The following is a 22,291-nucleotide window of genomic DNA, read 5'->3' as shown; positions in this document are numbered from 1 at the left end:
GAAAATAGGAGCTCTAATTCTTAGTTCTACTGCTGTTACTGCGTGAAGCCTGAGAAGAAACAGACTATTCCTTTTCTCCAGCACCAAAATGAGGTAGCTGGGTAAGAAAGCACCTAAAGTAGCTTCCAAATGTAGTGTTTTGTGGGTATGAGCCTGCAGTTTTCATGAGTAATCAAATAATATCCCATTAAGGTGGACCAAGGCAAAATGCACAAATGTGTTGTGTTGGGTCCATTGAATTTTCTTTGCATTTTATTTCTACCTCTGAAATGTATTCATGTGATTCTATTAGCCGTATATATATTTCACCACAATACCCCCAAATTTTGCCTGTTGAAATCATGCTCTTCTTTGAAGCCTATCCCAGAGATTATTTTTACAATTGCATTTTCCCTGATACTCTAAAACAAGAAATAAACTCTCCTTCTCAGTGCCTAGACACATAATCTGGCTTTCTCTTACAGCAGTAATCACAGCTCTTCATCTTGATTGAGTATATCTTTTTTTTCCTCACACTGAGACCTGGGACTAGGTCTTACTCATTTCAGTGTCTTCCACATTTCCCTGTATCTATCACATGGGAATTGTTCAATCCATGATATAGTAAATCTTTCCAAGCCAATATTAAGATGCATTTTGTCTCTCTGAAATGTGATTGCAAATTAATAAAAAAAAAAATAATAAGTACATGTTGTGCTCAGAAATGTGAACCAACTTAAATTTTATCTTAACTTTGAATTGTACAACTTCAGACTCAAAAAAGTAGTTGTGGAAGTTGTACAAAGAATTCCCAAATATCCTTCATCAAATTCATCATACATAACCATAATACAACTATGAAAATCAGGAAATTAACAATGATCCAATGGCAGTATCTAATCTACAGACTTTATTTAAATTTCACCAATGGTCCCATGAATGTGCTTTTTGTGATCCAGCATTTAATCAAAGATCACATGTTACATTTACAGTTTTCATGTCTCCTAAATCTATTTTAAGTGGGAACAAAGTTTTAGTCTGTCTTTGATCCTTGAAACCATTAAACAAATATTGGCTTCTTTTTTTTTTTTTTTTTTTTTTGTAGAATGTTCCTCAAATTAGGTTTGTGATCAGATTATGTATTTTGGTAGAAATACCATAGAAGTAATGCATGATACTTGGGTCATATCAGGAATCATATATCCATTTGTCCCATTACCAGTGATGTTATTAACTTTAATCATTTGGTTGAGGGCATCCACTCTAAATTTATTATTTTTTTCTTTCAACAATTAATAATTTTCCCATAGGGGAATGCTTTGAGACTATGTTATTATTGTAGTGTTTGTCAAGTAGTGATTTTCTATTTCTCTCATTTTTTTTACATTTACTAGCTGAAATCCTAGTAGCAGATATGAGCTTTCTGTTCTTTCCCATTTTTTTACTTATAAAATAATCTTTATATCAGCATGGACCCATGGATTCTTATTTTATATATACAATGAATAATAATCCAACACCCTTGTTCTTTATTTTGGTTGAGCCAACTTTTAAAGAAAAATTTTCAATTCTGATTTTATCCTGTTCTCTCTTCTGACCTAAGAGTAGCATACGAAGGTGAAACTCTTGATTAGGGCTACCCAAAGAATAGGAGGCCCATTTTTTCCCCTTAAACAGTATCAAATCATGGGAACACTTAGTACAATATCATGCACTCAGTGAATATTCAAAAAGTGTTTTTTTTTTTTTCTTTTTTTTGTTACTGAAGCAGGTATTTCTGAAGCCTTGGCAGAATGAAAGCTGAAACTTCTGTTCATTATGAGTAATTTTACTTTGGGCCATATATTCAACCACTATTCTGTTCATCATTGTAGATGTTGAGTATTGAAGCAAGTTTTTTTGCATCTAAAAATTGTCTAGAGGCACTGCTCACAGAACTAGGAGGTAAATAATGTTGGCATTGCTTCAAGATGACATTGGAATACTGGCATGTGTTACTGTGCTAAATTTAACCCTGTATGAAGGCTACTAAATGTATTCATTTCAGTGCAGATCTTGATTAAACAATGATAAATTGGACAGAAGAGAAAACAGAGCTTGGGCTAAGATAATGACCCTGGTAGGTAAGGACTGTAGAAATAGGTCAAATGGTGAAATAGAGAGCTATTTGCATGAAACAGTTCTCCCTGTAACTCCAAAGGGCAGAAAACAACCCACAGTTGCCTTCAAAGCAGTCAAGTGAAGAAAACAACTCATTAAATGAAAAAAGAAGATACTCTCTTCCTGTGAATTCTAACAGACCTCAGAGCTACAAATTAGAGAGACATTTCAGGTAAGTAACATTATTCACTCTAAGCAAAATATGGTTAAAAAAAAATCTGTATCTATTTGGAACTCAGTCCATAGGGTTCTAATTACTGGGAACTAGAATATGCTTGTGATACCATAGACCCAGAATGGATCTAGTTTTGTAGGGCTTGAAATGTATATAGCATGGCATTCCTTATGTGAGGGAAAAAATGCATGCCATTTACTTGCAAATATTATACAAGCATATCAGCATGTGAACATATTGCTAACATACCTCTCAGAGTCTTGGAAAGTATTTATGCAAGTGAGGGCCCCTGAAGCTTCAACTTCATTAGCTTCACAGTAAATCTGCATCTGGGTGGATCCATAGAACGGACTACAGGAAAAACCTGATATGAGGCTCCGATAACTTTCCTTGCCTGCTACAAGTCTATAGGCTTAATTGTCATAGTTATAATCAGATTTACAGATGCCACAAAGAAAATTATATTGCTTCTGTTGAAGCTGTAGGATTACTGGATGGCTTCTGTAAAAGTAGACTACTCTGTGGAAGTCACTACCCCAAAGCAATGATTTGGTAGATTTCCTGTAGTAAAAGAGTGGTGGAGGGGTGAAAGGTAGATAAGTCAATGATATGGGTGAATTATATTGGGTTGACCAAAACAGTTCATTTGGGTTTTTCCATAACATCTTATGGAAAAAGGCAAAACAAATTTTTAATGTTAAAAATGTTACAACTGTAACATGTTAAAAAATGTTTAAAAGTGCAATGAAAATATAACTCTTTGTGGTTTGTGAGTTTATGATATTTGCTACATGAAGATTTAACAAGAAAGGACTGCATCTCAATTTTTGAATCTTAACCCTACCTAAATCATCTCTCTCTGTCTTCATAATCCTGAGGTTTTGTGTTATTCAAAAATAACTGCTATTGAAGTAGCCTGTAGTTTATAGCAGTGGTTCTCAAAAGGAGGAACTACTTGAAACGCTTGTGTAAACTACTAATTTATAGGCACCATTGCTCACATTCTGGTGCGGGAGGTCTGGAGTGTGCTCAGGATTTTTTTTTTTTTAATTTCTATTGGAGTATAGTTGCTTTGCAATGTGGTGAAAGTTTCTGCTGTACTGGAAAGTAAATAAGTTATAGGTATACATATATCCCCACTTTTTAAAATTTCCTTCCCATTTAGGTCACCACCTAGCATTGAATAGAGTTCCCTGTGCTTTATAGTAGGTTCTCATTAGTTATCTATTTGTAAAAAAGTGTATATATGTAATCCCAAACTGTCAATTTATCCCACCCCACTTCCCACTTTGGTATCCATAATTTGTTCTCTATATCTGTGTCTATTTTTGCTTTGCAAATAAGTTCATCTATACCATTTTTCTAGATTCCACATATAAGTGATATTTGCTTTTCTCTTTTTGACTTACTTCACTCTGTATGACAGTCTCTGGGTCTATCCACATCTCTGCAAACGGCATGATTTCATTCTTTTTTTATGGCTGAGTGGGCCACAGTCCATGGGGTCACAAAGAGTTGGACATGACTTAGCAACCAAACTACAACAACAATAATCCATTGTATATGTGTACAAAGTTCTCTTTATCCATTCATGTGTTGATGAATATTTAAATTATTTCCATGTTCTGCCTATTGTAAATACTACAGCAAAGAATATTGGGGTGCATGTATATATATATTGATATTAATTTATATATTTTAATGTATTTATTTCAATTGAAGGATAATTGCTTTACAATGCATATATATGTTTGAATTATGGTTTGCTCCAGATACATGCCCAGAAGTGGAATTGCTGTGTCATATGGTAGTTCTATTTATACTGTTTTTGGAAACTCCATACTGTACTACATAGTGGCTGAGCCAATTCACAGTCTGTTCTTTACATCTGTGTCTCTTTTGCTGTCTTACATATAAGGTCATCATTATCATCTTTCTAAATTTAATATATATGCATTAATATACTGTATTGGTGTTTTTCCTTCAGACTTACTTCAGTCTGTGTAATAGGCTCCAGTTGAATCCACCTCATTAAAGCTGATACAAGTGCATTCTTTTTAATATCTGAGTAATATTCTATTGTGTATATATACCACAGATTTCTTATCCATTCATCTGCTAATGGACATCTAGGTTGCTTCCATGTCGTAGTTGTAAACAGTGCTGCGATGAACATTGGGGTACAGGTGTCTCTTTCAATTCTGGTTTCCTTTGTGTGTATGCCCAGCAGTGGGATTGCTGGCTCATATGGCACTTCTATTTCCAGTTTTTTAAGGAATCTCCACACTGTTATCCATAGTGGCTGTACTAGTTTGCATTCTCACCAACAGTGTAGGAGGGTTCCCTTTTCTCCTCACCTTCTCCAGCATTTATTGTTTTTAGACTTTAGGATAGCAGGCATTCTGACTGGTATGAGATGTACCTCACTGTGGTTTTGACATGCATTTGTCTGACAATGAGTGACGTTGAGCATCTTTTGATGTGTTTGTTATCCATCTGTATGTCTTCTTTGGAGAAATGTTTGTTTAGTTTTTGGCCCATTGTTTTATTGGGTCATTTATTTTGTAGGAATTGAGCTGCAGGAGCTGCTTGTATATTTTTGAGATTAATTCTTTGCCATTTGCTTAGTTTGCTATCATTTTCTCCCATTCTGAAGGCTGTCTTTTCACCTTGCTTATAGTTTCCATCATTTTGCAGAAGCTCTTAAGTTTAATTAGGTCCCATTTGCTTACTTTTACTTTTATTTCTATTACTCTAGGAGGTGGGTCATACAGGATCCTGCTGTGATTTATGTCTGAGAGTGTTTTGCCTATGTTTACCTCTAGGAGTTTTATAGTTTCTGGTCTTACATTTAGATTTTTAATCCATTTTGAGTTTATTTTTGTGTATGATGTTAGAAAGTGTTCTAGTTTCAGTGTTTTACAAGTGATTGACCAGTTTCCCCAGCACCACTTGTTAAAGAGATTGTCTTTTCTTCATTGTATATTCTTGCCTCCTTTGTCAAAGATAAGGTGTCCATAGGTACATGAATTTATCTCTGGGCTTTCTATTTTGTTCCATTGATCTATATTTCTCTCTTTCTGCCAGTACCATACTGTTTTGATGACTGTAGCTTTGTAGTATAGTCTGAAGTCAGGCAGGTTGATTTCTCAAGTTCCATTTTTCTTTCTCAAGATTGCTTTGACTATTCGAGGTTTTTTGTATTTCCATACAAATTGTGAAACTATTTATTCTAGTTATCTGAAAACTATTGTTGGTAGCTTGATAGGGATTACATTAAATCTATAGATTACTTTGGTTAGTGTACTCACGTTCACTATATTGATTCTTCTGATCTACGAACATTGTATATTTCTCCATTTATTTGTTGCATCTTTGATCTCTTTCAGCAGAGTTTTATAGCTTTCTTTATACAGGTCTTTTGTTTTTTTTTTAGGTAGATTTATTCCTGAGTATTTTGTTCTTTTAGTTGAAATGGTGAATGGAATTGTTTCCTTAATTTCTCTTTCTGTTTTCTCATTGTTAGTGTATAGGAATGCAAGGGATTTCTGTGTGTTAATTTTATATCCTGAAACATTCCTATGTTAATTGATTAGCTCTAGTAATTTTCAGGTGGAGTCTTTAGGGTTTTCTATGTAAAGGATCATGTCATCTGCAAACAGTGAGAGTTTTACTTTTGTCCAATCTGGATTCCTTTTATTTCTTTTTCTTCTCTGATTGCTGTGACTAAAACTTCCAAAACTATGTTGAATAGTAGTGGTGAGAGTGGGCACCCTTGTCTTGTTCCTGACTTTGGGGGAAATGCTTTCAATTTTTCACCATTGAGGATAATGTTTGCTGTGGATTATCATATATGCCTTTTATTATGTTGAAATATGCTCCTCCTATGCCTGCTTTCTGGAGAATTTTTATCATAAATAGATGTTGAATTTTGTCAAAGGCTTTCTCTGAATCTATTGAGATAATCATATGGTTCTTATCTTTCGATTTGTTAATGTGGTGTATCACTTTGATTGATTTGCAAATATTGAAGAATCCTTGCATCCCTGAGATAAAGCCCACTTGGTCATGGTGTATGATCTTTTTAATGTGTTGCTAGATTCTGATCGCTAGAATTTTGTTAAGGATTTTTGCATCTATGTTCATCAGTGATACTGGACTGTAGTTTTCTTTTTTTAGGCATCTTTGTCTGGTTTTAGTATTAGGGTGATTGTGGCTTGATAGAATGAGTTTGGAAGTTTACCTTCCTCTGATATTTTCCGGAAGAGTTTGAGTTGGATAGGTGTTAGCTGTTCTCTAAAATTTTGGTAGAATTCACCTTTGAAGCCATCTGGTCCTGCGTTTTGTTTGTTGGAAGATTTTTTATTACAGTTTCGATTTCCTTGCTTGTGATGGGTCTGTTAAGATTTTCTATTTCTTCCTGGTTCAGATTTGGAAAATTATACTTTTCTAAGAATTTGTCCATTTCTTCCAAATTGTCCATTTTACTGGCATATAGTTGTTGATACTAGTCTCTTATGATCCTTTGTATTTCTGTGTTGTCTGTTGTGATCTCTCCATTTCCATTTCTAATTTTGTTGATTTGATTCTTCTCCCTTTTTTTCTTGATGAGTCTGGCTAATGATCTTACCTTCTCAAAGAACCATCTTTTGGCTTTGTTGATTTTTGCTATGGTCTCCTTTGTTTCTTTTTCATTTATTTCTGTCCTAATTTTTATGATTTATTTACTTCTACTAACCCTGGTGTTCATTTCTTCTTTTTCTTGTTGCTTTAGGTGTAGAGTAAGGTTATGGTTTTTTTTTTTTTTTTTTTCTCTTATTTCTCAGGTAAGCTTGTATTGCTATGAACCATCCCTTTAGCACTGCTTTTACTGTTGGTTATTCAGAAGCATGTTATTTAGAGTCCATTTTTTTGTATTTTTAATAGTTTTTTTCCTATTCTATTCAGTTCAGTTCAGTTCATTCACTCAATCGTGTCTCACTTTTTGCTACCCCAAGGACTGCAGCACACCAGGCCTCCCTGGATATCACTAACTCCCATCCTTTACTCAAACTCATGTCCATTGAGTCAATGATGCCATCCAACCATCTCATCATTTGTCATCCCCTCCTGCTTCTGCCGTCAAACGTTCCTAGTATCAGGGTCTTTTCAAATGACTCCTTTCTTCACATCATGTGGCCAAAGTATTGGAGTTTCAGTTTCAACATTAGTCCTTCCAATGAAAATCCAGGACTGATTTCCTTTAGGATGGACAGGTTGGATCTCCTTGTAGTCCAAGGGACTCTCAAGAGTCTTCTCCAACACCACAGTTCAAAAGCATCAATTATTTGGGGCTCAGCTTTCTTTAAAGCCAAATTCTCACATCCACTCATGACTACTGGAAAAAATCATAGCCTTGACTAGACAGACCTTTGTTGACAAAGTAATATTTCTGCTTTTTAATATGCTGCCTATGTAGGTCATTGGAAATAGATGGGGAAACAGTGCAAACAGTGTCAAACTTTATTTTTCTGGGCTCCAAAATCACTGCAGATGGTGACTGCAGCCATGAAATTAAAAGACTCTTACTCCTTGGAAGGAAGTTATGACCAACCTAGAGAGTCCCTTGGACTGCAAGGAGATCCAACCAGTCCATCCTAAAGGATATCAGTCCTGGCTATTCATTGGAAGGACTGATGTTAAAGCCGAAACTCCAATACTTTGGCCCCCTCATGTGAAGAGTTGACTCATTGGAAAAGACCCTGATCCTGGGAGGGATTGGGGGCAGGAGGAGAAGGGGATGACAGAGAGTGAGATGGCTGGATGGCATCACTGTCTCGATTGACATGAGTTTGGGGAAACTCCAGGAGTTGGTGATGGACAGGGAAGCCTGGCATGCTGCGATTCATGGGGATGCAAAATCAGACACGATTGAGCGACTGAACTGAACCGAACTATGTGGGTCATAACTTTCCTTCCAAGGAGCAAGCGTCTTTTAATTTCATGGCTGCAGTCACCATCTGCAGTAATCTTGGAGCCCACAAAGAAAAGTCAGCCACTGTTTCCCCAACTATTTGCCATGAAGTGATGGGACTGGATGCCATGATCTTAGTTATCTGGATGTTGAGGTTTAAGCCAACATTTTCACTCTCCTCTTTCACTTTCATCAAGAGGTTCTTTAGTTCTTCAATTTCTGCCATAAGGATGGTGTCATCTGCATATCTGAGATTATTGATATTTCTCCCGGCAATCTTGATTTCAGCTTCAGCTTCATCCAGCTCAGTGTTTCTCATGATGTACTCTGCATATAAATTAAATAAGCATGGTGACAATATACAGCCTTGATGTACTCATTTTCCTATTTGAAGCCAATCTGTTGTTCCATGTCCAATTCTAACTGTTGCTTCTTGACCTGCATACAGGTTTCTCAAGAGGCAGGTCAGGTGATCTGGTATTCCCAACTCTTTCAGAATTTTCCACAGTTTATTGTGATCCACACAGTCAAAGGCTTTGGCATAGTCAATAAAGCAGAAATAGGTGTTTTTCTGGAACTCTCTTGCTTTTTCAATGACCCAGCAGATGTTGGCAATTTGAACTTTGGTTCCTCTGCCTTTTCTAAAATGAGCTTGACTATCTGGAGATTCACAGTTCACATATTGCTGAAGCCTGACTTGGAAAATTTTGAGCATTACTTTGCTAACCTGTGAAATTAGTGCAACTGTGCAGTAGTTTGAGCACTCTTTGGCATTGCCTTTCTTTGGGATTGGAATGAAAACTGACCTTTTTGAGTTCCTTGGCCACTGCCTAGTTTTCCAAATTCATTGACATATTGAAGGCAGCACTATCACAGCATCATCTTTTAGAATTTGAAATAGGTCCACTAGAATTCCATCACCTCTACTAGCTTTGCTGGTAGTGATGCTTCCTAAGGCCTACCTGACTTCACATTCCAGGATGTCTGGCTCTAGGTGAGTGATCACACCACTATTATTATCTGGGTCTTGAAGATCTCTCTTGTACAGTTTTTCTGTGTATTCTAGCCACTTCTTCTTAATAGCTTCTTCTTCATTTAGGTCCATACCAATTCTGTCCTTTCTTTAGCCCATCTTTGCATGAAATGAAGGCTTTCTTGTCTCTCCTTGCTATTCTTTGGAACTCTGCATTCAAATGGGTATGTCTTTCCTTTTTTCCTTTGCTTTTCACTTCCCTTCTTTTCACAGCTATTTGTAAGGCCTCCTCAAACAGCCATTTTTATTTTTATTTTTTGCATATTTTTCTTGAGATGGTCTTACCCCATTTCTCCTCTACACTTTCACAAACCTCTGTCCATAGTTCATCAGGCACTCTGTCTATCAGATCTAGTCCCTTAAATCTACTTCTCACTTCCACTGTATAATTTGAAGGGATTTGAATTAGGTCATACTTGAATGGTCCTGTGGTTTTTCCCCCTTTCTTCAATTTGAATTTGAATTTGGCAATAAGGAGTTCATGATCTGAGCCACATCAACTTCTGATCTTTTTTTTTTTCTCTGTAGTTGACATCTAACATATTGCATTGTGATCAGAAAAGGTGATTGAAATGATTTCAGTTTTTTTTTTTTTTTTTTTAATTTACCAAGGCTAGATTTATGGCCCAAGATGTGATCTATCCTGGAGGTTTCGTGTGCACTTGAGAAAAAAGGTGAAATTCATTGTTTTGGCCTGAAATGTCCTATAGATATCAATTAGGTCTATTGGTCCATTGTATCATTTAAAGTTTGTGTTTCCTTGCTAATTTTCTGTTTAGTTGATTTATCCATAGGTATGAGTGGAGTATTAAAGCCTCCCACTATTATTGTGTTATTGTTAATTTCCCCTTTCATACTTGTTAGCATTTGCTTAGTACCACATATTGTGGTACTCCTATGTTGGGTACATATATATTTATAACTGTTATATCTTCTTCTTGAATTGATCCTTTGATCATTAGGTAGTGTCCTTCTTTGTCTCTTCATGGCCTTTATTTCAAATTCCATTTATCTTATATGAGTATTGCTACTCCTGCTTTCTTTTGGTCTCCATTTGTGTGAAATATCTTTTTCCTGCCCTTCACTTTTAGTCTGTATGTGTCCCTTGTTTTGAGGTGGGTCTCTTGTGGACAACATATATAGGGGTCTTGTTTTTGTATCCATTCAGCCATCCTTTGTATTTTGGTTGGGGCATTCAACCCATTTATTTTTAAGGTAATTATTGATAAGTATGATCCTGTTGCCATTTATTTTGTTGTTTTGGGTTCAAGTTTATAAACCTTTTCTGTGTTTCCTGTCTAGAGAAGATCCTTTAGTATTTGTTGAAGAGCTGGTTTGGGGGTGCTGAATTCTCTTAGCTTTTGCTTGTCTGTAAAGCTTTTGGTTTCTCCTTCATATTTGAATGAGTTCCTTGCTGGGTACAGTAATCTGTGTTGTAGGTTTTTCTCTTTCATCCCTTTACGTATGTCCTGCCATTCCCTTCTGGCCTGAAGAGTTTCTATTGAAAGATCAGCTGTTATCTTTACGTGAATCCCCTTGTGTGTTATTTATTGCTTTTCCCTTGCTCATTTTAATATTCACTCTTTGTGTTTGATCTTTGCTAATTTGATTAATATGTTTCTAGGAAGGGTTTCACCTTGGGTTTATCCTGTTTGGGACTCTGTGTTTCTTGGACTTGGGTGGCTATTTCCTTCCCCATGTTTGGGAAGTTTTCAACTATTATCTCCTCAAGTATTTTCTCATGGTCTTTCTTTTTGTCTTCTTCTGGGACTCCTATGATTCAAATGTTGGGGAGTTTGACATTGTCCCAGAGGTCTCTGTGGTTTTCCTCATTTCTTTTAAATCTTTTCTCTTTTTTTCCTCTGCTTCATTTGTTTTCACCATTCTATCTTTAACCTCACTTATCCTATCTTCTGTCTCAGTTATTCTACTGTTGGTTCCCTCCTGATTGCTTTTGATCTCAGTTATTGCATTATTCATTATTGATTGACTCTCTTTTATTTCTTCTAATTCCTTGTTAATAATTTCTTGCATCTTCTCAGTCCTTGTTTCCAGAATATTTATCTGTAACTGCATTTTCTTTTCAAGATTTTGGATCATTTTTAGTATCATTATATTGAATTCTTTTTCAGGTAGACTCTCTATCTCCTTCTTTTGTGTTTGTTTTGGTGGGCATTTATCATGTTCCTTTACCTGCTGAATATTTCTCTGTCCTCATCTTGTTTAGATTGTTGTGTTTGGGGTGGCCTTTCTGTATTCTAGAAGTCTGTGGTTCCTCTCTATTATGGAGGTTCCTCCCTGTGGGTGGGTTTGGACGAGTGGCTTGTCAAGGTTTCCTGGTTAGGGAAGCTTGTGTTGGTGTTCTGTTGGGTGGAGTTTGATCACTTCTCTCTGGAGTGTGATGGAGTTTCCAGTAATGAGTTTTGAGGTGTCTATGTGTTTGGTTTGACTTATGGCTGCCTGTATTTTAAGGCCCAGGGTTATGTTCCTGCATTGTTGGAGAATTAGCTTGTTATGTCTTGCTCTGAAACTTGTTGGCTTTTGGGTGGAGCTTGGTTTCAGTATAGGTATGGAGGCTTTTGGAGGAGCTCTTGTCGATTAATTTCCTGGAGTCAGGTGTTTTCTGGTATTCTCAAGCTTTGGATTTAAGCCTCTAGCCTCTGGCTTTCAGTATTATTCTTACAGTAGCTTCAAGACTTGTCCATCCATACAGCACTGATGATAAAACATCTGGGTTAATGGCAAAAAGATTCTCCACAGTGAGGGACACCCAGCGAGGTTCACAAAGTTACATGGAGAAGAGAAGAGGGAGGATGGAGATAGAGTTAACCAGGAGGAGAAGAGGGGGAATAAAAGGGGCAGAGAGCAATCTAGCCAATAGTCACTTCCTTAAGTGTTCTTCACAGCCTGGAACACCCAAAGAGATTCACAGAATTAAGTAGAGAAGAGAAGGGGGAGGGAGGAGATAGAGGTGACCTGGGGGAGAAAAAGGAGAGTCAAAAGGGGAGACAGCAATCAAGCCAGTAATCACACTCATAAGTAAAAATGGGTACTGAAGATTAGATTGTTAAAGGTAAAAAATTGATAACAAATACAAAAAGCAGACATTAAAAATCTAGAGTAGAGGTTAGACTCTCAAAAATACAATGTTAAAAAAAAACAAAAACAAAATCCCCTGAATTATTTTATATATATATATATGAAATTTGCTTTAAAACTAAGGTCTTTTTTGCAAGTTAATAGCAGGTTATAAAAATGGAAATTAAAGGAGTAGTAAAGAACTTAAAATAAAAAAAAATAAAAATGATAATAGTAAAATATATCTAGGAATTTCTCTGGAGCTGTTAAGGGCAGTTTGGGGTCCGTTCAGTTCCAGATAGTTCCTTGTTCCAACTTATACTTCTCAAGGTCTATAGGCCCCTTCCAACGTAGTCAATGCAAACTACAGGGTTTTAATCTGTTGCATCTGTCACTTCCAAAGTAGTTCCCTCTTCTTTGTTTATTTTGGCTTCCTCTGTTTGTAAGTCTTTTCAGTGTCTAGTTTCTGCCCTGACAGAAGGGGGCAAAGTTGGTCATTTACTTAGGCTCACTTGTTCAGTTGTGTTGTGTGGAGGGAGGAACACTGCAAATAAATATCACTGGCATGTGTGGGGAGTGCTCGCAGTGTCTGGACCACACTGGATTTGCCCCAGCTCACGGTGGTGTGTGCTTTCCTGGTCTACACTGCTCAGGCTCCAGGTTACTCTTCAGGGGAACTCTCCAAGGCAGGCCCTGGGTTGCATGCACTTCCCAGGTCTGAGCTTCTCAGGTTCAGGTTCTCGGGTATTCCACAAAGGCCCAGACTCAGTTTGGCCTGCGTTTTGTGCTGTTCTCAGGTCCGAGCAGCTCAGGCGACAAGGTGCTTGGTGAGCTCACTGTTTCAGATGTGTGGTGCATCTTATCACCTTCCCATTCCCAGCTGCTCAGTTTCCTGGGTGTGCCACAAGAGCCGTCTCAGGTGTGCTGTGTGTCTCCTCTGGGGAGCTCATCTCAGGCTATGACCCTTCTGGCAGATGTTAACCATCCAGGATCCCAGGAAGACTTGGTTAGCAACTGGGAGCCTGCTCACAATTTGGTGGAGGATGCCATCTCTGGGTCCAAGATTTCCCCTCCCCTTCTGGCTCTGGCTGTCGCCCGCCTGCCTCTCTCCCTTCAGCAGGGGGATGGCCCAGTCTGCAGCCAGCTAGCTGTCCTCTGATATTCACTCAATCCTTTGTTCTGTGAACTGGCCAGGGTATGCCTTAGGTTAGAGCTTTTCATGGGAAATTTCCCTGTCTCTCTCTTTTTTATTTCTCTCTCTCTCTGGCTGTCCTACAGTTTGGGTTACTATCTCACGTTAGCTCCCTCAGATTGTCCACAGGGCTTTCAGGTCAAGTCCTTACCCTAAGCATGCAACCCACACCTCCTTGTTCAGCCCCTGCTAACTCATGGTGGACGCAAGCGTCTGGGCTACTTCTCTGCTGGGAGTTGTGATTAGACACATATTCTGTGGGTTGTTTTTTTTTTTTTTTTTTACTCCCAGTTATGTTGCCCATTGATATTCCAAAACTCCCCACAGACAAGCCAGTGAGAGGGTTTCCTGGTGTTCAGAAACTTCTCCTCCTTCACAAGTACCTCCCCAGTAAGGGTCTCCATCCTTAACTCTTTTGTCTCTCTTTTTGTCTTTTATGTTTTGTTCTACCTCCCTTCGAAGAGAATTAGCTGCCTTTCTGGGTGCCTGGTGTCCTCTGCCAGCATTCAGATTGTTTTGTGGAAGTTGCTTAGCATTCAAGTGATCTTTGGATGAATTTGTGCCGGAGAAAAAGGTCTCCCCATCCTATTCCTTCACCTTCTTAACCCTCCCCCAACAAGATATATTTTAAGATAACAGGATTAGTCAGAAGATTCTTAAGGAGAAACATGTCTTTAAGCAGGATACATAGTTGTTATAGAATTCTGAGTACAGAGTTTAAGATGAGTTTTTGGTTGTTGCTGTTTTGTAATCATCAGCCTTGGGCTTAAAGAAAAAAAATATTTTATATGATTAAGATGAAGGAATGTAGGAAAAAAGCTTGTTCTTTTCTCTTATTGAGAGCCCCAGATGCCTTTCTCCTCATCGGGGACCCAGGAATTCTTATCAACCTACCTAAGAATTGACTGTCTCATCCCTGACTTTTCTTTTAGGAGAATTATGTTGCCAAGGGAAAGGGGCATCGTTGTCATTCCAAAACAACTTCCTGCTTTTGAGGGGCAGATCAGATCAGATCAGATCAGTCACTCGGTTGTGTCCGACTCTTTGCGACACCATGAATCGCAGCACGCCAGGCATCCCCGTCCATCACCAACTCCCAGAGTTCACTCAGACTCATGTCCATTGAGTCAGGGATGCCATCCAGCATTCTCATCCTCTGTCGTCCCCTTCTCCTCTTGCCCCCAATCCCTCCCAGCATCACAGTCTTTTCCAATGAGTCAACTCTTCGCATGAGGTTGCCAAAGTACTGGAGTTTCAGCTTCAGCATCATTCCTTCCAAAGAAATCCCAGGGCTGATCTCCTTCAGAATGGACTGGTTGGATCTCCTTGCAGTCCAAGGGACTCTCAAGAGTCTTCTCCAACACCACAGTTCAAAAGCATCAATTCTTTGGCACTCAGCCTTCTTCACAATCCAACTCTCACATCCATACATGACCACAGGAAAAACGATAGCCTTGACTAGACGGACCTTTGTTGGCAAAGTAATGTCTCTGCTTTTCAATATGCTATCTAGGTTGGTCATAACTTTCCTTCCAAGGAGTAAGCATCTTTTAATTTCATGGCTGCAGTCACCATCTGCAGTGATTGTGGAGCCCAGAAAAATAAACTCTGACACTGTTTTCGCTGTTTCCCCATCTATTTCCCATGAAGTGGTGGGACCGGAGCTTTAAGCCAACTTTTTCACTCTCCACTTTCACTTTCATCAAGAGGCTTTTTAGTTCCTCTTCACTTTATGCCATAAGGGTGGTGTCATCTGCATATCTGAGGTTACTGGTATTTCTCCCAACAATCTTGATTCCAGCTTGTGTTTCTTCCAGTCCAGCATTTCTCATGATGTACTCTGCATATAAGTTAAATAAACAGGGTGACAATATACAGCCTTGACAAACTCCTTTTCCTATTTGGAACCAGTCTGTTGTTCCATGTCCAGTTCTGACTGCTGCTTCCTGACCTGCATACAAATTTCTCAAAAGGCAGGTCAGGTGGTCTGGTATTCCCATCTCTTTCAGAATTTTCCACAGCTTATTGTGATCCACACAGTCAAAGGCTTTGGCATAGTTAATAAAGCAGAAATAGATGTTTTTCTGGAACTCTCTTGCTTTTTTGATGATCCAGCGGATGTTGGCAATTTGATCTCTGGTTCCTCTACCTTTTCTAAAACCAGCTTGAACATCAGGAAGTTCATGGATCACATATTGCTGAAGTCTGGCTTGGAGAATTTTGAGCATTACTTTACTAGCGTGTGAGATGAGTGCAATTGTGCGGTAGTTTGAGCATTCTTTTGCGTTGCCTTTCTTTGGGATTGGAATGAAAACTGATCTTTTCCAGTCCTGTGGCCACTGCTGAATTTTCCAAATTTGCTGGCATACTGAGTGCAGCACTTTCACAGCATCATCTTTCAGGATTTGGAATAGCTCAATTGGAATTCTATCACCTCCACTAGCTTTGTTCGTAGTGATGCTTTCTAAAGCCCACTTGACTTTACATTGCAGGATGTCTGGCTCTAGGTCAGTGATCACACCATCATGATTATCTGGGTTATGAAGATCTTTTTTGTACAGTTCTTCTGTGTAGTCTTGCCATCTCTTCTGAATATCTTCTGCTTCTGTTAGGTCCATACCATTTCTGTCCTTTATCGAGCTCATCTTTGCATGAAATGTTCCTTTGGTATCTCTGATTTTCTTGAAGAGATCCCTAGTCTTTCCCATTCTGTTGTTTTCCTCTATTTCTTTGCATTGATCGCTGAGGAAGGCTTTCTTATCTCTTCTTGCTATTCTTTGGAACTCTGCATTCAGATGTTTATATCTTTCCTCTTCTCCTTTGCTTTTCACTTCTCTTCTTTTCACAGCTATTTGTAAGGCCTCCCCAGACAGCCATTTTGCTTTTTTGCATTTCTTTTTGATGGGGATGGTCTTGTTCCCTGTCTCCTGTACAATGTCACGAACCTCTGTCCATAGTTCATCAGGCACTCTATCTATCAGATCTAGGCCCTTAAATCTATTTCTCACTTCCACTGTCGAATCGTAAGAGATTTGATTTAGGTCATACCTGAATGGTCTAGTGGTTTTCCCTACTTTCTTCAATTTAAGTCTGAATTTGGCAATAAGGAGTTCATGGTCTGAGCCACAGTCAGCTCCTGGTCTTTGGCTGCAAAGAATATAATCAATCTGATTTCGGTGTTGAACATCTGGTGATGTCCATGTGTAGAGTCTTCTCTTGTGTTGTTGGAAGAGGGTGTTTGTTATGACCAGTGCATTTTCTTGGCAAAACTCTCCTAGTCTTTGCCTTGCTTCATTCCGTATTCCAAGGCCAAATTTGCCTGTTACTTCAGGTGTTTCTTGACTTCCTACTTTTGCATTACAGTCCCCTATAATGAAAAGGACATCTTTTTTGGGTGTTAGTTCTAAAAGGTCTTGTAGGTCTTCATACAACCATTCAACTTCAGCTTCTTCAGCGTTACTGGTTGAGGCATAGACTTGGATTACTTCGATATTGAACGGTTTGCCTTGGAAATGAACAGAAATCATTCTTTCATTTTTGAGATTGCATCCAAGTACTGCATTTTGGTCTCTTTTTTTGACCATGATGGCTACTCCATTTCTTCTGAGGGATTCCTGCCTGCAGTAGTAGATATAATGGTCATCTGAGTTAAATTCACCCATTCCAGTCCATTTCAGTTCGCTGATTCCTAGAATGTCGAGATTCACTCTTGCCATCTCTTGTTTGACCACTTCCAGTTTGCCTTGATTCATGGACCTTACATTCCAGGTTCCTGTGCAATATTGCTCTGTACAGCATTGGACCTTGCTTCTATCACCAGTCTCATTCACAGCTGGGTATTCTTTTTGCTTTGGCTCCATCCCTTCATTCTTTCTGGAGTTATTTCTCCACTGATCTCCAGTAGCATATTGGGCACCTACTGACCTGGGGAGTTTCTCTTTCAGTATCCTATCATTTTGCCTTTTCATAATTGTTGAGGCAACATATTCTTCTAACTCTCATATTGAGGTTCTTTGATCCAGGGGCCCCAAGTAACAGTTGTAGGTGGCTATGGCAATGGTAGGAGCTTGGACAACCATTTGTAACTTAAAAGCTTTCAGATGCTTAGAAACAAATCCGTTTACACTGTCACAGATGCAGGAAGCAAACGGTAAAAACAGAACAGTTAGAATTATTATGATTAAGATAGTTTTCTACCATGGGAAGCTAGTTAAGGTTTCCCAAAGTGAGGTGACCGAGGCTTTAGGAGCACCCGTAGCCTGAATCATCTTGTTCATGTGTTTAGTAAAGTGAATAGCATTAGTGCTCATATCTGGTATATATGTACAATATTGGGTATGAATAATGGCACAAGTTCCTCCTTGTGCAGCCATTAGAATACCTAAGGCAAATCTGTTTTTGTAAAACTACTTTTCTAATTTGTATTTGTTTAGCATCAAGGGCTTAAATAGCTTTTTGAGAATCTTGTAAAGCCCATTGAGTAAAGTTAGTCAGAGCATCAGTTCATAGCATAACATCTGTAGTTCCCAGAGATGGAATGAATATTTCAGGCAGACAGTCATTCCAGTGAAATACAGACCTTGCCCAAAGAGTTTTCAGGTTTGGCAGATTATCAGGCTTCTCTGGAAGTTCTGAAAATATGAAGCAATGAGTAAAAGTTAGACCTAGGGTGCATCGTCCTATCCAGCCAGGGTAAACCGCACCCATAGGTAAGAGCCACATACCCAGTAGGTTACATTTGGAGCAAGCCAGCATGATTGAGGGATCAAGTCCCAATCAGTGCCTGGCCAGGCAAAAGGAGGACCTGAACTGGGATTGGAAACATGGAAATGATTACATTGCATGTTTCTTGAGGCAAAAATCCCAATTGTTTCCAATTAGTTTCCAACTCATTATAATTAAGTTGTTAGCTAACTTCTGGGGATGATTTTATTTGTTCCCATCACATAGGAGCATTAGATAATAGCCGACCCTTTTCATGAGTTAGCCATATGACTTCATCCCATAATTGATAAACATTAGGTAGAAAACCACCAGGTATAGACCCATTTACTTTCTTATGTGCAGCAAAACAGTCATTAAACAAAGTTAAAACATAATCAAAATTATAAGTCACATTATGACCATAGTTATGGTACAGTATGTTATACCAGTCCATCTTAGGGTCATTAGATGTCATCGCAGAAGTGGAGAAACCCATCATGTGAAAGTCGCTCAATCATGTCTGACTCCTTGCGACCCCATGAACTATACAGTCCATTGAATTCTCTAGGCCAGAATACTGAAGTGGGTAGCCTTTCCCTTCTCCAGGGGCTCTTCCCAACCCAGTGATCGAACCCAGGGTTCCAGCATTGCAGTCGGTTTCTTTACCAGTTGAGCCACAGGGAAGCCCTAGAATACTGGAGTGGGTAGCCTATCCTTTCTCCAGTGGATCTTTCTGACCCAGGAATCAATGCAGGGTCTCCTGCATTGTGGGCAGATTCTTTCCCAACTGAGCTATCAGGGGAGCCCATACCAGTCCTAGCCAATACAAGTCCATCTTAGGACTGTTAGATATGTCATTGCAGAGTTGAGGAACGTCCTTTCCTTGAAGTGGAGAAACTCACCATGGGAAGCCTTCAATTGATGAGGAGGAGGAGCACTTTGCAGACCAACCAATTAGGTCTATTGTGTAATGCAGTGTAGGAATGAGCCCAGGAGAGGAAGGCATTGTCTTGAGGGTCAAATGGCAGGCTCAGGACTTTTAGGAATCAGTAGAAGCAAGCCCATATAGTAAGAGCCTTCCCAGAAGGGCTCAATGTGTTGTCCCCCAGATCCCAATGTTTTTATCAGGACCTCAGTTCTTGGTTCAAACAGTGGCTTCTCTAAGTCGGAGGCTGGGTCAGGAGTTAACTCCCAGAATTTTCGTAGTGTCTGTTGAAAAGGTAAAAGCTGAGTCACATAGTTAATTCTGGGGCTTCAGGATCTATGACAGTATCTATGCACAAAAACAGTCTGTCGTAGAGACAGTCCCTTCTTCTTAGGGGCAGTTCGAGCCCTCTGAATTAGCTTATGCAGATGTCTCTTAATAATATCATTAGCCTTTTCAACTTTTTCTGAAGATTGGGTCTCCAGGAACAGTGTAAGTAATATTCTATTGCTAGAGCTTTTGACACTCCTTGAGTTACAGCAGCTTCAAAGACAGAGCTCTGAGTTTAAGATCCCACTTACATCATGAGAGGTCAGTACAGCAAGATTTTGCTCAATAGTAAACTTAAGAGATTTAGGCATTAGCAAAGCAATTGCAGCAATTACCCTTAAGCAATGTGGCCATAGCCGCCCCCCCACCTTTTTTTTTTTTCAGTAACAAACTAACCTCTTATCCTTTGGGAAAGCTCAAAGAGGGAGCCTGCAAGTGAGCACCTTGAAGAGCCTTAAAAGCTTTTAAGTATCTGAGTATCTGGAGATCAAACCAGCTTGTTGGTTTGGGCCTGCTGAGTCTCAGCCGTAAGTTTATATTAAGGCCAGGCAAGTTCCCCATAACCCAGAATCCAAATGCAGCAGTAGCCTGTAATGCTCCAAAATCCTCTTAACTGTCTTAAAGTCATATGCAGAGGATGATTTAATAGGTTTAACTCCAGAAAGCAACCTTCAAATCAATGACTGAAAAATGTTTGGCATGTTCAGGAATTTCAGACAATAAAGTATAAGGTTTAGGCACTCATTATTCATATATCTTGAACAAGTCTCCATTTATCATTTGACTTTTTTACACCCAAAATAGGAGTGTTGCATGGACTGTTACAGGGAATGAATAACCCTTGTTCCTTTAAATTTTAAATGATGGGTTTTAACCCTTCCTTAACCTTGGACTTTAATGGACACTGCTTTTGATGTGGAAATATGTGAGGGTCTTTGAGTGTGATAAGGACAGGAACAGCATTTTATGCTAGACCCACAGTTTTTCTCACCCACACTCTATAATTTACATTTTGTTCAGTTAAAAAGAGGGTTCCAAATTCATGAAAACAGAGGCCTGGACCTTGCTCAGTATATCCCTGATATACTGTGAAGGAGACTTTGGCATGATGAGAAACTCATGTGAAAAACAGAACAGTGTCCCAATTGCAGCTTAACAGATGGCTGAAATAATAGTGTTTGGCTCATCCAGACAGCCCCATAATAGCAGTGGACTGGAAGGAAAGCAGGCCAGGCGTTTCAGGGAGGAAGAAAGTTGTACTATTGTCTAAAAGGAAATCAACTGATTGGCCGCCAACAGTTACTATTACTCGGGGCTCCTCAGGTATAATTAGGACAGGAGCTGTGTGGGGACTCCTGGGCAGCTTCAGTCGCAATTGCCTTAAGAGTCCAACCCCTGGGGCCTACACCTCAGAGGGCAGTCTCTTCTTCAGTGTGGTCCCTTGCAGACCGGACTTGGAGCCAAGGGCAGCTTAGACACGTGAGGGCAATCCCATTTGAGATGTCCCTCCTTTCCACAGTAATAGCAAGCCCACCCCTTTTTGCCTGGGTCCCTCTGGGAACTTTCCTCAGGCTGTTTAAGAGCAGATCTAACAGCCAATGTTGGGGCTTCAGTCTTTTGCCTGATTCTTTTTTTGTCTCCTATTTTCCTCCTCCTCCATGTCATGGTACACTGTCTGAGCCAGCTGCTACCATTTTTCTCAAGACTAATTTAGTCCAAATATCTGTTTTTGTCACTTACAGCAGATATCTGAAGCTAACTGAGTGAGAAATCCATCTTTTAAGATTACTCCTGCTTCTGCACTTTTGGGATCAACATCAGTACACTTGTGGAGAGCCTCCTGTATGTAGTCTATCTAGGAATTTACTAGGAATTTCCTTCTCTCCCTGTTCTATGTTAGCCAACTTAGCATAGTCTAAAGTCAGCATGTGCTCATTTGAGACCTTCAAAAATACATCCAACAAAATGCCTCTGTTATAGGAACTGCTTGGTTCCCAGTAACAGGGAGGGCTATTTTGTGTTCCCTCTTTCCCCTTGCCTTCAAGCCATTCATCTCCAAAAGTAATAGGTTCCCCCAAAACTTGAGCTCTCAAGTCAGGAGTCAGCATCTGTCTCAAGATATGCACTACATCTCTCCAAGTAAGCTCATAAAGTAAAGTTAGTCCCATAAAGGTTTCTATGTACTTTTTGAATCCTCTAAATAGTTTTGACCACAGTTGGTACTGTTTGAATTTCTACCGAGACTGAGGCAACCCCTCCTGGAAGGGTGCCCTTATCCTCAGCCTGTTTTGTTGGGAGTCCCAGATACAGGTGCAAAGTAAGAGGACAGGAGGGAGCTGAAGGTTTCACACTGAAATCTACACCCTTAGGACATAAGTCTGGCATGTTTCGCTGAGAGAGAACGAACAGCACATATGTCACTTCTACACATTTCTCTTGTTTTCTACAGAACAGATCTAACTGTAAAATAGTATTATAGTTGTGACCCTTCAACAGTCCAGCATTCCCCATCTTCCAAAGGCTATTGTGGCCATTCAGTATCACAGAAGATCAGGCGTGCCTTTTTTAAGCTCTGGGGATCAAACTTGTCCCAGTTTTTTAAAACATATTTTAAAGGAATGGGTCTGAAACTGCTAGCTAGCATCTGTATGAGAGATAAAAGTAAAAAAAAAAAAAAAAGGCCTCTACAGCCATGGCTTTTTTCTATTGGAGGCATCCCTCCCTGCTTTAGATGAGAGTGAAGACAGACTTTCCACCGAAGC

The 22,291-nt window shown here is 39.2% G+C and overlaps 1 long non-coding RNA gene across 1 annotated transcript in view; it reads left to right on the top strand.

Annotated features, from left to right (window-relative positions):
- The first annotated feature begins 2,192 nt into the window (after positions 1-2,192).
- LOC147340720 (uncharacterized) overlaps positions 2,193-22,291 on the top strand; it is a 121,838-nt gene continuing 101,739 nt past the window's right edge. The window contains exon 1 of the long non-coding RNA XR_015158378.1: positions 2,193-2,311. This is a non-coding gene — a long non-coding RNA (uncharacterized LOC147340720). The remainder of the gene's footprint in view (positions 2,312-22,291) is intronic.

Source organism: Bos grunniens, chromosome X (assembly GCF_055505025.1).
Source record: "Bos grunniens cultivar Pamir isolate PY7600 chromosome X, Bosgru_T2T1.0, whole genome shotgun sequence".
Lineage (NCBI taxonomy): Eukaryota > Metazoa > Chordata > Mammalia > Artiodactyla > Bovidae > Bos > Bos grunniens.
The sequence above is the reverse complement of the archived record's forward strand: the minus strand, read 5'-3'. Positions and strand labels throughout refer to the sequence as shown.